We start from the raw sequence: 13,779 nt of genomic DNA, 5'->3' as shown, positions 1-13,779 counted from the left end.
CTTTTCCTAGAATCTGCAAAAAAAAAAAAAATAGAATTGACATGGTTCCTTAATAAACTAGTCTGCACTTCTAGCAGCACAAGGAGCTAGTTCCTGACGAGCACAGGCTGAGGACAGAGGTGCAGCAGCACCACCACCACGGGAAGAGGAGCAGCAGCATCACGGTCATGTGCAGAGCAGCAGCCGCAGCACGAGCAGAGCTCCACCGGCGACGCGCTGCAGAGCAGCACCAGAGGCACGGGCGGCAGGCGAGAAGGTCGAGACCTCCCAGTAAAGGCGATCAAGATCCAGGCATGCACGCACTGGATCGTGGCGGCAAATTCCGGCAAGGCTCGTACTTGGATCGCGGCATTTTTGTTGCCTCAGCCCCCTCTCTCTCGGAAGGTAGAAGACGAAGGTAGAACTGTAGAAGAAGCACAGAATTTTTCGGGCCGCCCATACAGCCCTTTTCTCATTTGTATTCACCTTGCCAAAGAAACCAGCTTACAAGTCTTTAAGTATCCTCACGCATGCATGCACAGCCGGTCCACCATGCTGGCGACTAACCGCATGCTCCACACGACCTGGGCGTTCAGCTAACGAGCCCACGAACTAAGCTAACTATATGCACGGTGCTTGATCACAATGCTTCAGCCGCGTACAACGCGCTCCAAAGCGCACACTGCGGCCGCCCCCAAGAGACGGCTAACCCACCTAGCTAGCTAGCTCGATCGGTTGTAGCACCACGCCATACACACAGGCGCAGATACGCTACACACACACACCACGCCGCTGCGTCCCGCACGTCCCACGCGCACTCGACGCGCCCGACGCGCCCGACCGCATCACACGCCGTGGCTTATTCCAACACACACCCCTAAGCCACGGCCTAGAGGAGTCCGTCGTCGTCGATGTTGGCGTCGGCAAGGAGAGACCGCAACGCCGTTGGTCCTTTCCGCAGCTGCGGGCACTCGCGCCAGAAGTGTCCGTGCTCCCTGCACTTGTAGCAACATCCACGGCGCTTCCCTGCGTTGCACGACACTTTGCTCGTCGTGCCATCGTCGTCGTGGTCGCCGAAGCCGCGTCCGCCTTGACTCGCTGCCGAGCTTGCCACTGCGCCGCCGTGTACATCAGTTGGACGTCCGCCCGCTTGTCCTCGCCATCGCAGCCTCTCCTTGAACGCCTTTAGCCGCCCGAGAGCTTCCTCGAACGGCATGGAGTTCACGTCGCAGAACTGCTCCATCCCGGCAACGGCGGCGTACAAGCGATCCTGGACCGTGTCCAGGAGCATCTTCACCATCGCCGGATTGTCCAGCGTTGACCCCAGCCCAGCATAGCGAGCCGGCATGCCATTGATCTTGCCGGCGAAGGCATCCAGCATCTCGCCGCTCTCCATCAGCAGCAGCTCGAAGTCGCTGCGCAGCGTGGCTAGCCGCGCCGCCCTGACGTGATCGGCTCCGACGAACAGCGCCTTGAGGCTACTCCAGACCTCCGCGGCCGTCTTCTTGGATGCCACCAGTAGCAGGAGATCCTAAGAGAGTGCGCCGAGCAAGTAATCCCAGGCCGGCTTGTCCTTCTTGGCGATCACCCCAGCCCGGCCGCGTCGAGGTTGGCTTCCACCTTGATCGCCCACGTGGTGTAGTTTTCACAAGTGAGCATCGGGACGGGCGTCGGCAGCGAGCTCCCCGGCCCGCCGGAGTATGGCACGATCGACATCGCCAGGGATCACCTCCCGGAACGAGGCTGTAATGCCATTTGTTGTTGCCGCAGCCCTCTCTCTCTCTCGGAAGGTAGAAGACGAAGGTAGAAGAAGCACATAATTTTTCTGGCCGCACAGACAGCCCTTTCCTCACTTGTATTCACCTTGCCAAAGCAACTAGCTTACAAGTTTTTAAGTAACCTCACACACCCATGCACAGCCGGTCCACCATGCCGGCCACTAACCGCATGATCCACACGACCTGGGCGTTCAGCTAACGAGCCCACGAACTAAGCTAACTATATGCACGGTACTTGATCCCAATGCTTCGGCCGCGCACAACGCGCTCCAAAGCGCATACTGCAGCCGCTCGCAATAGACGGCTAACCCACCTAGCTAAGTAGCTCGACCGATTTTAGCACCACGCCATACACACATGCGCACATACGCTACACACACGCACGCCATCCCGCTGCATCCCACACGTCCCACGCGCACCCGGCGAGCCCGACGTGCCCGACCGCACCACACGCCGTGGCTTATTCCAACAGGCATGAGGGGATCGCGGGGGCGTAGTTCTTGGATGGCGGCGGCGGAGCAGTTCCTGGACAGCGGTGGCGCATCAGGTTGTGGGCATTTTTTTGAGCAAACACAGTAGGGTAAAAACCCTATTGTAAATCTATTTTTCATTAATATGGGGTCGTAATATACACATATGGGTTACATCAAGGGGTGGGAGCATAAGAACAAATAATTTACAAGTAATCTAACCAACTTTGCATACCCTCCTTTATACTAGGTTTTACTCTTTTGATAATAGTGCTATAATGTTCCTTGAAGCAGGAGATACAGTAGCTCATGTCCCTTTCTTTGTTGTCAAAGATGATGCTGTTTCTGTGCTTCCATAGGAACCATCAACTAGCAATTAGGCATTCTTTAAATGGCTGAATCTGAATTCTGTTTCTAGCTTCAATAAGCATATCATTGCAGTTCAAATCAGTGTTCCATTGAAAGCCCAGAGATAACCAAAAATTCTGGCTAAAATCACATGAGAAGAAGATATGTTTCATGTATTCATTAGGCTCATCATCACATAGCACACATGTGGAACTCTCAATGTAGAAGTTTTTCCTTGTGAGAAGATCTCTGGTGTTTAATCTATCCAGAAGAAGGAGCCAGAAAAAGAATTTTTGCTTTGGAAGGCAGCCAGACTTCCATATCCATTGGAATGGTTTGGGAGCTTTCTCAGGGCATCCCAAATATTCAATGTAAACCTTCTTAGCATTGTATTGTCCAGAGGCCCATTTAAACTTCCAGATGTCAGGATTTCTATTGTACCTCACTCCATTAATGAGGGCTAAGAGCTCAATGCTCTACTGAACAGCCACAGAAGACATAGGAAGATGGAACATACTATAGAAATCATTCTCGGATTCAATGCAAGCCTTGTGGAGAGAGATGTCTTTGTTTATGGCATAGGAGAACAAGTGTGGGAAATTGTCTTTCATTGGGCTGTCTTTCCACTTGTCATGCCATAAAGAGATAGTATCACCAATACCAACAATGCAATTGGTGAAGTTCTTTAAATTTATCAAGAATAGAACAACAATCTCTCCACCAGAAGGAGCCATGTCTAGTTAGGAATTGTGGGAGCTCACCATTTCCATAGTATTTACTCCATATAAGCTGCACCCATGGGATATCCATCTTATTGAAAAATTTGGATAGGAATTTAGTCAAGAGTGCTTTGTTGTGTGCTCTAAGATCTAGAACACCAAGACCACCAGCTTCCTTGGGTAAGCAAACTTGTTCCCATTTGACAAGGCATTTGCCATATTTGTTGATGTCTTTACCGTACCAAAGAAAACTTCTGCCAGATTTTTCAAAGTGGTCTAGGATGGTGAAGGGCACCCTGATACATCACATAGCAAATATAGGTAGTGCAGTAATGATGGCTTTGAGGTGAGTGAGTCTACCAGAGTATGACATCATTGTAGCAATCCCAGATAATCTTTTATCCAGCCTAGAAACCATGGGCATGAACTCATCAACTCTTGGTCTAGAGAACCCCATTGGCAGTCCCAGATAGGTGAAAGGCATGCTTTCTTTTTTGCATCCCGTAATATTGGCAACTTGGGTGGCTTTATCATCAGAGATGTTAATGTGCACAAGGGATGACTTGTGGAAATTCACCTGGAGACTAGTGAAATCAGAAAATGTCTTTAAAGTATCCATAACATATGAGATCTGATGTGGAACAATAGGCATAATTATAAGGGTGTCATCAGCATATTGTACAATAGGGTATGACATGGAAGCAGGTTGCTCAATGGGAGTACTGATGTGGCCATTGTGCCAAGCTTGGTTGATCAAGATCTACAGCAATTCAGCAGCAATAACAAATAATAGAGGGGAGAGAGGATCTCCCTGTCTAACTCCACATTTGCATTTGATTTTCTTCCCTAGTACACCATTTAAAATAACAGAGGCAGATGTTGTGTGGAGGATTTATTGATCCATCTAATCCATTTATCTCCAAAACCCAGGTGTTTTAGCATGAAAAGGATGGCCCCATAGTTGATCATGTCAAAAGCTTTCTCAAAATCCACTTTGAAAATGACAATTTCATTCCTACTTTTGTGGCACATATGGATGTATTCGAAAGACCATGCAAGACAATCCTGAATATTTCTGGTTTTGAGGAAACCATACTGATTATTGCTAATCATAGGAATGATGCATTTTTGGACTTTGTTAGCAAGCAGCTTAGTAAGGATTTTGATTGGGCATACTTACCAGGGAGATGGGCCTGAAATCATTTGGAGTTTCAGTGTTCTCTTTCTTAGGGATCAGGGCAATATAACCAGTATTAATGGGAGCAAGGTCCACACTCTTAGATTGGAAATCTTGAAGAAATTTGTAGAAAATCTCTTTGATGATATGCCATCATTTCTTCATGAAGATTCCATTAAATCCATCAGGACCAGGGGATTTGTCATTAGGCATAGAACTAATGACATCATCTACTTCTTTCATAGAGAAAGGTTGCTCTAAGTCCTCTTGATTAATTGATCTGGATAGATGATCAATGTTGAAATACATCTGGGATTCACAAACAGTGCCAATTCTGTGTTTGAAAGAGTTGCACAAAATGGCTGCTTTCTGCTCATGATCATTAACAATCTGGTTATCAGTGTTAAGTAAGAAAGTAATATAATTACTTCTGAAAACATGAGTAGCAATAGCATGGAAAAACTTGGTGTTTTCATCTCCCAGCTGGGCCCATCTAATATTAGCTCTAATTCTCCAATATTTCCTTTTAGCTTCAAGAAGTTTATTGGTGTGCTTGATTAATAACTTCCTGAAGTTTTTCTCATGAGTAATAAGATCTCTTTGGTCTTCAATGTCATCCAAGAGCTTAACATAGAAACAACAGTTTTCAATTGTTTTATTGAGCTGTGAAAGTTGCTTGCTCCAAACTTTAAGTCCTTTCCTAACAGACTTAAATCTTGCCACCAAGTTTTTAGCTGTGTCAGCATAAAAAGTGCAATTATTGCAGTAATTAGTGATAGTTTCAATAAAACCTTCAAAATTCGACCAAAATTCCTCAAATCTGAATATGTGACATTTTGGGATCTTGCTATCAATTTGAATATTTATGGGTACATGAATCAGAGGAGAGTTTGGCCATGGGGGTGGCAAGAGTATTTGGGAACTTGCTGGTCCAATCAGCACTAGTGAAGATCCAATCAAGTTTTTCCAATAAAGGAGAATCTTGCATATTGCTCCAGGTGAACTGTCTACCTTTAAGAGGAATCTCAACTAGATCAAGGTTGATAATGATGTTGTTGAAATGCATCATGTCATTGTGGTCACCTCCTCCTTTGTTATTGTTCTCAGGCCCTCTGATTTAATTGAAATCACCAACAATGAGCCACAGTTGCATAGGTTGGATATTAATATTCAACAGCCAATTAGAAAACTCAAATTTCCCCTCAACAGAGTTTGGCCCATAAACATTGGTAATGAAATAAACAGTATTGTCCAGTTTTGAGGTGAGCTCAACAGTAGTCTAATAGAAATCCTTAGATATTTCTCTGCCATTGAAAATGTTACCATTCCAGATAGTAATCAGACCTCCTGAATTACCAGCAGAGTGCATGAAGCTATATTGGTTGAACCTTTTTGGGCAAAAGTTCTTAATATATGTCAGATCAAATTGCTCTCTCTTTGTTTCTTGGAAAGTCATAACACAGCATGAACTCTCATCAATTTTCAGCCTGATATCATCCCATCTATCCTTAGAATTAATCCCTCTAACATTCCAATTAAGAATATTCCAGCTTCTATTCATTAAATATGTGGGATGGCATGTTAAACATGGCATGGCTAGCATGACATGGAGGGATTACTTTCATTGTTGTCTTCATTGGGTGATAAGGACACACAAGAGATGTCAAAAAGAACAACAGACAATAGAAGAAAGAAACATCATAACAGCGAACGTAACTGGCATAGCAGATCTCATAATAAGGTTTGTCTGGAGGGGTACATAACCACAGGCCAAAGTACTTATTACAACCCAAATTAAGAAAAAGTGCACACATGCACATAACATAATAAACCATAAAGCAACAAGTTTGATGATAACTAGAATTAAGCCAAATAGGACAATAGTTGGGGGAGATGTCCAGGCCCCATGGCAAACCATGCAAACTAATCATCAGAACTCTCATAGTTCAGGGCTGAGGATGACACTTCATGAGGTGCCATCTTGCAAGGACTAGTCCCAATTGCCTGGATAGTTTCCAGTGGAACCACATGAGGTGGAGGTGCATTTTTGTCCATCACAACAGCCTCAAATCTAGGCCCATGATTAATAGCAACATCTGCTTTATTCCCCATGTTCTCTGAAACTTTGTTCTGCATGGTTGCTTGCATGTTGGATGTGACTGCCTTGCCTATGGCAGCTTCAGCAGCAAATTTATCCTTGAAACCCAAATTTATTTGGGCAATTATGTTGCTCCTTCTACAGAACGCCTCATCAACAATAGCTTTCTTCTTTCTTTTCTTGTTCTCAGTTGGCTTGCATACTAGCAGAGCTGACAGGTGCAGGCTTGTCTTGTACAGTCATAATTTGTAGATAGCATTTCTTATTGAAACCCTGAGTGCCCTCAACATCCACAATGTTACATTTAGCATTAACAATCTTTGAGCCACCCAGTTTGGGAAAGATATCATTAGCATTAGAGACTATGTTGCCAATGAGATCCTGAAGAACAGAGATGTTGTCAGACATATAGTTATTAGGCTCAACATTCCCAGGAATATGTGCCTCATAGTCCATAGAAACTTTAGTAGGCACAAATGTAGGGCTGGTAGCATGGACACCCTGTGGGCTCTGTTCTTCAGCATCAGGCAAAGGAATGAAATCCAACTGATCATCTAGCACCTCATCATTGTGAGCCTGAGCTACAGTATCAACCTGCATAGGAATAGTTATGACAGCACTATTGATCACCTCATTCTAATCATTGTTGGCATTACCAACGGCAGCGGGAACATGCACATCTTCATATGGAGCCCCAAGATGCTCATTGTGTGGATTGATAACAACCTGTTCCAAGGGTATGTTACCAAGAAGTTCATCATGCCAAAAACCCTCCTGAACATGTGGGAGGGGATGAGGATTTCCTCCATTGGGAAGCAGAGGATCCTCATCACCACCAAGTTTGCCAATGAGCTCACGAGATAAAATATATATATGGGACATGTCCAAGAATCACCATACCCAACATCATCCAAGTTGCGCAAAACAACAATGCTAACGGGCAAAGTATCAACACTCATAACTCCTGTCATGCCTAGTGATACGAAGAACATAATCCCCAATCTCATATGGACCATTACTGATCGCAAAATCTCTCGAACAAGCAATAATAAATTGGATCTGGACTGTACCCATACCACACTTGGAGGTGTAGTTAATCTTCCATCCCTTGGCTTCGAGGAACTCGGAGATCATTGCATTGGCGGTAGGGAAATCTTCAGGAGGAACACCAGGAACCAAAGTGGCAATTACCCACTCATCGCAGACCACCGGGAGCTCACCACCAATGTCGACGTAGCCTCGCTGCACGAGTTCAGGCCCCGGAGAAATGATCGTGGTGCCACCGGGGAGGTGAGGATACGGGTCGCACGGGTAGCAGGCCATGGCGTTGGCGGCGATGGCGGAGGTGTTTGGTGGAGCGTGGAGGCGTGGCAGGGGAGGAGAATGCGAGGAGGCGGGGGTGGCCTCCTGGGATTTATTGTGCTCAACAGGTGCAGACTTTTTTATCCGATATTTCAACATGCAGTTTTTCTTGTTGAGACAAAATCTGGCGATGTGATTATAACCATAACAATTTCTGCATCTGATATTGTTACAACAACCAGTTGGATAATGACAATATCCCAAGCATTTCGTGGAAAAAATAAATCCAGATGAATCATTTGGAATGTGAATCGACTCCCTAGCAGGCTCACAAGTGGGCAGGGCTGTGCTAGCACCATTGGGCTCCACGTTTGGAATGCCAATAAGGCCCAAGACAGAACGACAATTGTTGCGGCAATTTGAATTAACATTGGGCCCAGCAACTATCGATCCGCTATGCATGGGGTTGGTTGAGTTATGTACCTCACTCGTCCGATTGTTGCGATTATCCAAATTCCCTGATGAACTCATAGGATCGCCAATATGAGTGGAGTTGGCACCAGTAAGGGGCCGATCAATATTAGAATCATTGGATATGATACCTGGATTGGGTCGAGACACAGACAAGATGTCATTATGAATTATTTGATAAACTTTGTTGACCGAGACGTGGCTAGGAGGAGGCTTTCTCTGATAGGTCACATGAGTCCATTCTGCCTCTTGTTCCTTGATCCAAATTTTCTCTTCATAAATCCAATTAGGGCCGCCACCACTCCATAGATGAAAGAAACATTTGAACATATTGCATGAGAAATACTTCAATTGGACAAGATGAAACCCCACAGCCTTAGAACAAACTGTGAAACTAAAAATGTTGCCAATGATGTGCGTGACGTTGATGGCATCGTAGGCAATACCAGTACAAGAAGAGATAGCCAAACTTACATTCAATGGGTCAAGTCTAAACCTTGATCTACCAAATGATGCCACCAAGATGAAACTAGATGAGGCAGAGACCGGGTTGACTGCTGTGGCAAATAGATCAGGAACCTAAATCTGAAATGATGTCCAAATGAAAAATCTAGTTGATGAGCAATGGAAACACTAGTAGAAAAAGGACCTAATGTGAGACACATTAGTGCCAGTTCGATTTTGGCCCGGTACTAATGGTACCATTAGTGCCGGTTCGAACGGCTATGCATTAATGTCGGTTTGTTTTGAACCTTTAGTACCGGTTCGTGCCACGAACCGTACTAAAGGGGTGGTGGCAGGCTAGCATCAGGCCGGGGCCCCGCGATTACCTTTAGTACCGGTTCGTGGCACGAACCGGTACTAAAGGGCTAACCTTTAGTACCGGTTCGTGCCACGAACCGGTACTAAAAGGGTTTGACCTATAGTACCGGTTCGTGGCACAAACCGGTACTAAAGGGCAATTTTCAAACTCTACCCCCCCTGTGTATCGTCATTTTATTTTTGAAAAATACAAAATAAAATGATAAAAAATTCAAAAAATAAAATTCTTCGAGATGTACTTATATTACTACATCTACTAGTTATGAAAATTAAAAAACTTAAATTTGGACATGTTTTGCAAAAAGTGTAGGGAAAATGTAAAACGGCTATAACTTTTCCATACGATGTCGGAAAAAAACGTATCGTATATCAAAAAATTCAGCACGAAAATCCGCATCCGATTTTGACAGCCTATGGCCTGTTTGCAATTTTTTAGAATTCTCAAATTCCAAAAGGAGAAAAGATATGCTCAAATTTAAGTTTTTCTTAATTTTGGTTAAATCTGGTCAAACTATGGTCAAACTACTTATTCAAGAAGTATTAATGTTACTACATACTTATTCAAGAATATTAGTGTTACTAAATAATTGTTTCAATTTTTTGAATTTTTGTCAAATCTGGTCAAACTATGGTCAAACTTATTCAAGAAATATTAGTGTTACTAAATAATTACTGTTTTTTAGAATAATAGTTTCAAACTCAAACGGTGAAATGTGTGACCTAATGCTCAAGCTAAACTGCTGAGTGTTAATAGGATTTACAGCTTACATTTGTCAGTAAAACAACACGTGCAGACTTGGGAAGTAGGGGGAATAGAACTCCGCAGTTAAGCGTGCTCAGGCTGGGGGAGTGAGAGGATGGGTGACCGATCAGGAAGTTAGACGATTTGGAATCAATGATCCACACTTGAGTAGTTAAGAGGGGCGATTAGAGACTAAATCATCAAATAATTCAAAAAAATGAAAATCGAAAAAAAATCAATTTTTTTCCAAAATTTTCAAAAAATAATTTAAAAAAATACCTTTAGTACCGGTTGGTAACACCAACCGGTACTAAAGGTCTCCGATAACACGACGCGAGCTCATGCCACGTGGTGGGCCTTTAGTGGCGGTTCGTGCCGAACCGGTACTAAAGGGGGGGGGGGGCTTTAGTCTCCACTCTTTAGTGTCGGTTGCAGAACCGGCACTAAAGGCCTTTATGAACCGGTATTAAAGCTCTGTTTTCTACTAGTGAAAGTGGATCATTGAATGGATCCATAGGAAGGGAAACAGATTTGGCTGGTTGGATTTGGGTCGGATGGGTGTGATCATGGTAGTCGCCATGGGCGCCGTTGGGACAGGTGGGTGGGAGTCACCATCACTACTAGGGAAAACCCTAGTAGTAGCGCGGGATTTGAGGCTAGCAGCAGCGCGGGTGGACGCGCTACTAATAAGGCGCTACTGCTAACTCATAGTAGTAGCGCGGCCCTTACCCGCGCTACTACTGTTTACGATATCAGCGGTGCTTTTTAAGAACGTGCTACTATTACCTAGCTGTAGCGATTTCGCCATCCCTCGCTACTGCTATATCTTTCATCATTTTCCCATTACCCCTTTCCCTTTCAGTTTCCCTTTCAGATACTAGATACTAGGTACTCCTAGTAGATATCAAATTCATAAACCATTACTAGGTAGTACTCCCTTCGTTCCAAATTACTCCTTGTGGTTGCCAATGATTGGATGGTTTCTTCCGGGCATGCTCTGATGAGATGCTTGCTGAGGGGAGGATGGTATGATTTGGATCTGAGGATCCCCGTCTCTTTCAATAGACAATTTACTTACATGGTTAGGGTGGCAAATGTAAGAATGCCCCAACTTTTCGTATTCACTCTACACGTGGAGGTAACCATTATTGAAGCACAAAAGCCGAGGAGTACAATATTAATGGGAAGCCGGACACTACTCGCTACAACAGGTACTCTGGATTCGGAGAAGAACCCGCCTTGCAATGCCGAAGACAATTTTTGCGCGCCGGACTCATCGTCATTGAAGTCTGGTTCAGGGGCTACTGAGGGAGTCCTGGATTAGGGGGTCCTCGGACAAACGGACTATATACTTTGGCCGGGCTGTTGGACTATGAAGATACAAGATTGAAGACTTTGTCCCGTGTCCGGATGGGACTCTCCTTTGCGTGGAAGGCAAGCTTGGCAATTCGGATATGTAGATCTCCTTCTCTGTAACCGACTCTGTGTAACCTTAGCCCTCTCTGATGTCTATATAAACTGGAGGGTTTAGTCCGTAGGACAAGAACAATCATAATCATAGGCTAGCTTTTAGGGTTAGCCTGGGCGGTTTGTGTTCCTGATAGTAATTAGGATGGCCTGTCCAACACGAATATTCTTGCCATCGAGGAATTTCTTCCACCCAACCGAGTTTAAGTGTGTGCGACCGTCCGTGTCCACGCGGTAAGTACAGGTTGTGACCGAGCCCCTTGCAGTAAGGTGTAGTCCAGCCGAGCCTTCTTCATCAGGCTCGATACCATAACTCACAGATATGCTCTTTGCCAATTTCTAAAACAAGAAAAACATATCAATTAATAAATAGCCTCGCAAATAAGTACATATGGATTATCTACACTATTAATAGTTTTGTTAGATTCTACACTAATAAGCATGTGATCGAACTCTACACCAAAACATACCATCGACTAGATTCCACACAACATACCATATCATTGGACTGTACACTAAGTAATTCATCGGATAATTTGCATTTGTAAGTATAACATACCATATCATGTCGATCAACCATGGTATTTGTCAAGCGAGTCACGAATGGCACCCCGAAAAAGTCAGCACGTGGCGGAATTATGTCCCACAGGTTGGACACCTCCTCCTCACTCAGCCTTGTTCTTTGAGCTACGATGGCTTCATGAAGTGGGTCCTCATCATCTTCATCGAGTGGGTCCTCATTATCTTCATCATCTTCATCATCTTCGTCATCTTCATCATCTTCCACCAGGTTGAGATAAATGACAGCTAGCTTGGGTCTTTCTGCTCGGAAGGAGAAGCTGATCAACTCACCACCAGTAAGACGCATGCGAGCGACGAAACGGGCCCATCCATCTCCTCCAATTTGTGACATATTGTGTCCTTTCTCGACCTCCATAGTGTACGGCCCCCCAGGAGCCTCAAATGTCACAGTGTCTACTATCAGCTTGTTGAATTTCAACCTCACATTGCATGGGACGATCTGTGTAAAATAAGCAAAATGACACAATGCAGTAATGCCAACACTAAAAACAAAATAGTTATTACATTTCATCTAATTTCTTACCGCCGCATGACAAAAACTCGGCTGGAAGTAGATGCCGAACAGCTTGCCAGTTGCAAGGCTGCTGGCGCATCTTGACTTGCACAGTCGACATAGTGGTGGTGGTGGTGGCGCCATTTTTCCTAAAGCAATATGAGCAAAGGATTAACGATCAACTAAATCAAAATGTTCTAAGTCAACTAAATCAACTAGCCTACTAAATCAACTAAATCAAAATGTTCTAAATCAACTAAATCAACTAGCCTACTAAATCAACTAAATCAAAATGTTCTAAATCAACTAATTAAATGAACTACCCTACTAAATCAACTAAATCAAAATGTTCTAAGTCAACTAAATCAACTAAATGAACTAGCCTATTAAACCAACTAAATCAAAATGTTCTAAGTCAACTAAATCAACTAAATGAACTAGCCTATTAAATCAACTAAATCAAAATTTTCTAAGTCAACTAAATCAACTAGCCTACTAAATCAACTAAATCATATCAACTAAATCAAAATGTTGCATATGAACTAGACTAGCTACTAAATCAAAATGTAGCGGGCAGGAGGGAGAAGGAGGGGTGACTCGAGGAGGGAGAAGAGTGTAGGATGGAGGAGGAAGGCGGAGCGAGGAGGGGCCGGCCGGCGCGGCCAGTGGAGGGAGGACGGAGGAGGAAGGCGGAGCGAGGAGGGGCCGGCCAGCGGCGAGTGGAGAGGGAGGACGGAGGAGGAGGCCGGTACCGAGTCCAGCAAGGAGGAGGAGGTGACGGCGGCGCAGACGGAGGAGGGGCGACGGGGGTGGACCGACGCGGGGGAGAGGGGATCCAGTGAGCTAGTGTGTGACTGTGTGAGTGGATCGGATAGAGGAGATGGGGCTAAACTTTTGTAGTAAATTTAGCAGTAGCGCTTATTGCAGAAATGCGTTGCTACTATGCTACATAGCAGTAGCGCCCGTTGTTATAACGCGTTGCTGCTATAACTAGCCTCGTGGCGGCCTCGTGGGAATTATAGCAGTAGCGCTTCTTTGAGCGGGCGCGCTACTGCTATATTGCTTTCAGCAGCGAGTTACTCGCGAGCACGCTACTGCTAATTAGCAGCAGCGCCTTATTTTAAAGCGCGCTGCTGATAAGATTCTGTGTATAGGCTTTTCCCTAGTAGTGCATCCACTTTTTTACTAGTTAGGTTTTGGGCATTGACCGAGTAGCAGCTCCTGGACGGCGGCGAATCGCGCAGCTGGGCGGCGCTGCCCCTGGCCAGGTGCGGGCGACGGGCGGAGGGACTTGTTTTCAACAGTTTTTCAAGTATGGGGATGTTTTTTTT

The sequence above is a fragment of the Triticum aestivum genome, chromosome 7B, assembly GCF_018294505.1.
Source record: "Triticum aestivum cultivar Chinese Spring chromosome 7B, IWGSC CS RefSeq v2.1, whole genome shotgun sequence".
Lineage (NCBI taxonomy): Eukaryota > Viridiplantae > Streptophyta > Magnoliopsida > Poales > Poaceae > Triticum > Triticum aestivum.
This window is presented reverse-complemented; position numbering follows the sequence as displayed.